The sequence below is a fragment of the Arvicanthis niloticus genome, chromosome 2 (genome assembly GCF_011762505.2).
Source record: "Arvicanthis niloticus isolate mArvNil1 chromosome 2, mArvNil1.pat.X, whole genome shotgun sequence".
Lineage (NCBI taxonomy): Eukaryota > Metazoa > Chordata > Mammalia > Rodentia > Muridae > Arvicanthis > Arvicanthis niloticus.
The window spans coordinates 142,074,771-142,079,420 of record NC_047659.1 but is presented as its reverse complement, the minus strand read 5'-3'; the positions used below and the strand labels follow the sequence as shown (position 1 = coordinate 142,079,420).

Below are 4,650 nucleotides of genomic sequence, written 5' to 3'. Positions count from 1 at the left end.
CCCACATCTCCCTCTCTCCAGCTCCTCCTTCCCAGTCCACTGTCTCCTTTTATAGAACTCCCACTCTGCTCCTCCAAGTCTACCTCAGTTTCCTCTCCATGTCCCTCATTTCACTGGCCTGTGTCTCATTCATAAATCTACATCACCTTAGTGTATCTCTATAACACCTTTGTCTATGTCTGTGTCATCTATTCTATGTCTATATCTATGTCTATCTTTATATCTGTAATCTATATCATCTACATCATCTGTCTGTTTATCTCTGTATCATCTATAACCTATATCATCCAAATCTATGTCTGTATATCTATGTTAAGTCTACATACCTATGTCTATCCCTGTCCCTGTCCCTGTCCCTATACTTATACCTACATCTGCACTTGAGCTGGGAATACTGGCACAAGCTGGTAATTTCAGCACTCAAGAAATGGGTACATGGGCCATCCTGGGCTACATGAAAATTTATCTACGAAAAGAGGATGAGATGCAGAACTAGGTCTTCAGATGGAAACATTTGCTGTTGGGGAGGATCTAGGTTCTGTCTTCAGCACCCTCAGGGCAGCTTGCAAGCATCCCTAACTCCAGGACAGGGATTCTGAAGGCTTCTCTGACCTCCTCAGGGACTGGGCACACGCAGGTGTACATATGTACAAGCAGACAAAAGGCACACACAAAATAAAATGAACACAACTTCCTTTTAAGGAAGAAAAAAAAAGCAAGAACTAAAAAAGAACTCTTATGTTTCCACTCTGTAGGTTCTGGGGATCAGACTTCCACAGGCAGGCTTGGCGGCAAGCACCTTTTCCTGCTGGGCCATTTTGCGGCCCCCTGGAGCCATTTAGAAAAATGGACGTCAAGCTAGACCAGGTGGTAAATGCCTGTAATCGTAACACCAGAGAACTGATGCAGAAAGAAAGAGAATTCCAGGCTAGCCTGAACTACATAGCAATCCCAGGACCAGGGAGAGTGAAGTAGGATTTAGCACTTTAGGCCATCCTGGGCTGCATGACACTCTGTCTCAAAACAACAAGCAGACAAAGAGAAAACCCTGAGTGAGCTACAGAAAAAAAGGGTGAGGCCACTGCAGGCCCTTCCCTTTACTAGGAGACCCTGACTCAAAATAAATAAATAAACAAATAAACAAAAAATTTAAACCTTGAGTCTATAGTTTAAAAAAAAAATAGAAAGAATGCAAAGAAAAAAAATAGTGAGTTCCAGGGCTACAATGAGGGGTGGGGGAGGGTGCTGTGGAGTTTTTAATTGTTTTTTGAAATTTTCCAGCACCAGTTGCAAAATTACCCACGAAGACACTGGACAGGTGGTTATTGTTCAAGCAGAAAAAGTCATTTAAGTGATTTTTTTTTTAGTTGTATCTCTTTCTCTTCCTCGACGCGGCTGGTCGGACGCCAACATGCAGAACTTTGCGAAGACCCTGAAGGGCAAGACCATCATTCTTGAGGTAGAACTCAAGTAACTCCATCGAAAATGTCAGGCCCAGAATCCAAGAAGGAAGGCATCCCATCTGACCAGCAGAGGCTGACAGTCACCAGCAAACAGCTGGAGGATGCCGCGCCCTGTCGGACTACAGCATCTAGAAAGAGACCACCTGGCACCTGGTGCTGCGCCTGCGCGGTGGCATCATCAAGCCGTCCCTTCATCACCGTGCCCAGAAGTACAACTGTGACAAGATGATCTGCCGCAAGTGCTACGCACGCCTGCACCCTCATGCAGTCAACTGCCACAAGAAGTGCGGCCACACCAACAACCTGCACTCCAAGAATATGGTCATATAAAGCTGGGGCTGTACCTGGCCCGGGACCCTGGGGCCCTGGGACTCTAGGACCTCGAGACCAAATAAAGTCCCCTTCCGTTGACTGAAGCAAGAAAAAAAGAAAAGAAGGAAAGGAAGTTATTATAGCACTGTTTTCACTGGGACCTCCAAATACTTATCTTCCCAGATCAAGTTTCATCACGAAGATGCACCTGCGCATGCGCATGTGTGCGCGCACAGACACACAAATCTCAGACATGAGAAGACAGTGGCCCAAGACTCTAACTTATGAACAGCATGAGAGTTTTTGTTGAATTTGTTGCACTATTGATTTTTTTTTTAAAATACTATATATACTGTATGCAAATAAGAGACAAATAGCTATGAGAAAGTGCGGGGGAGGGGAGGGGGAATAGGTTAGCAGAAGAAGCACCCGTGTGGACATCGCAAACTTCCCCGGCTACAGATAAGAGGGGGATCCACACCCGGGTGTTAGGGAGCGTGTCTGAATCAAGACACTTAATTCTTTAAAAGTCTGTTCCTCAAACTGTGTGCTGTCTTTTTTTTGACCCAACAAACATGTTTCTTCACAACCAGCAAACAGGATTACACTACATTTTTGAAATGTGTTCAATGTTGAGAGTTATAAGCTATACCTTTAAAGAGGCAAAACAAAAACGGTCCCACTGAGGTCCAGGCCTCCTCTTCCGCCTCTGCCCTGGCTCCCCCATCTGATGGCATCCAGGAGCTGTCTGATAAAGGTAGTTTGAAGATAAACACCAGGTCGAAGACAACACATGTGAAGCCCGCTGATTTTTTTTTTTTAAGGTATGTTTTATAACGTTCCAGTATTCCAAATTTTCGAAGGGGTTTTGTTTCCATCGGTCTCCCTCCAGCCTCCCTTGACCCTTCTGTCTCCCCTCCGCAGCTCCTTTACCTCTCCAGCCCCCACGAGGTTTGTGGCCCTCCAGTTTACATCGCAAGATTCTTCTCAGACCCCATTCCACCATCCAGCACCTCCTCCTCCTCGACTCTTGCAGGACCTTCCTCTCTAGCACTCTTACCCTATCGGTCCTCCCATAGTCTCCAGGTCAGTTCCCCTCCACCTCATCCTTAAGTCACTTCAGCGCCACCCCCCACCCCCCACCCCCACCCTGGACCTTTCCTCGACCTTCCTGTCCATCATCCACCGCCATGCCTCCAGTCTATCCTTCGGGACCACACCTCCGTGCCCATCACCTCCCCTGCAGGACCCCAGCGCCCCCTCAGGACTCCATCTCTTCCTCTCTGTCCATCATCCCCCCCCCCCGACTCCAGCGCCCCCTCAGGACTCCATCTCTTCCTCTCTGTCAATCATCCCCCCGACTCCAGCGCCCCCTCAGGACTCCATCTCTTCCTCTCTGTCAATCATCCCCCCTGGACTCCAGCGCCCCCTCAGAACTCCATCTCTTCCTCTCTGTCAATCATCCCCCCTGGACTCCAGCGCCCCCTCAGAACTCCATCTCTTCCTCTCTGTCAATCATCCCCCCTGGACTCCAGCGCCCCCTCAGGACCCCATCTCTTCCTCTCTGTCAATCATCCCCCCCCCCGACTCCAGCGCCCCCTCAGGACTCCATCTCTTCCTCTCTGTCCATCATCCCCCCTGGACTCCAGCGCCCCCTCAGGACCCCATCTCTTCCTCTCTGTCAATCATCCCCCCCCCCGACTCCAGCGCCCCCTCAGGACCCCATCTCTTCCTCTCTGTCAATCATCCCCCCTGGACTCCAGCGCCCCCTCAGGACCCCATCTCTTCCTCTCTGTCAATCATCCCCCCCCCCCCCGACTCCAGCGCCCCCTCAGGACTCCATCTCTTCCTCTCTGTCCATCATCCCCTCCAGGACTCCAGCGCCCCCTCAGGACCCCATCTCTTCCTCTCTGTCAATCATTTCCTCCAGGACTCCAGCGCCCCCTCAGGACCCCATCTCTTCCTCTCTGTCCATCATCCCCTCCAGGACTCCAGCGCCCCCTCAGGACCCCATCTCTTCCTCTCTGTCAATCATTTCCTCCAGGACTCCAGCGCCCCCTCAGGACCCCATCTCTTCCTCTCTGTCAATCATTTCCTCCAGGACTCCAGCGCCCCCTCAGGACCCCATCTCTTCCTCTCTGTCAATCATTTCCTCCAGGACTCCAGCGCCCCCTCAGGACCCCATCTCTTCCTCTCTGTCAATCATTTCCTCCAGGACTCCAGCGCCCCCTCAGGACCCCATCTCTTCCTCTCTGTCCATCATCCCCTCCATGACTCCACAACTCTGTCCATCATCCTCCAGGACTCCACCCCCTCCCAGGACTTCATCTTTTCTTCTCTGTCCATCATACCTCGCTAGGACTTCAGCGCCCCCTTGGGGTCCTGTGCCCCTTACTCCACTCCTCCATCTCCACTATCTTCCTCTCCTTGGCTCCACCCCTTTCCCGCCAGCACCTGCGCAGGGCTCTCGTAGAAGGAGGTGGTGGCAGCGGCTGCTGCACGAAGAGCAACTTAGCACGAGGTGACAAGGTGGCGGCCACGCGGTCGACAGTCCAGGCCCTGCCTCTGTAGTGAGATCCTGGGGCGCCTCTGCCTCCTGGGGAGCACCAGGGGTCATGGGCATGGGTGGGGTGAGGCTGGGTGGGACAGGACGGGCTGGACGCGAGCTTGGGAGGCAGGCATGGAGGCTGTTGGGCCGTGTGCATATGGTTGCCAAGAGCCACAAGGCCCAAAGAGAGGTTGCTCTGCTCTAAAGACCTCGAGTGTCCCACGGAGTTGGGGGACTGACCCCGGTTTTGCTCAGCCCTGGACCTTGCCAGCACAAACCACCAGCCTTCACGGTCCCGAGCCCAGCCCGGACTTAGAATGTTGGATT

At 51.9% G+C, this 4,650-nt stretch overlaps 1 pseudogene; it reads left to right on the top strand.

The window, feature by feature from the left end:
- The first annotated feature begins 1,307 nt into the window (after window positions 1-1,307).
- Window positions 1,308-2,110, top strand: LOC117703270 (ubiquitin-ribosomal protein eL40 fusion protein pseudogene; annotated as a pseudogene).
- Window positions 2,111-4,650: the final 2,540 nt, after the last annotated feature.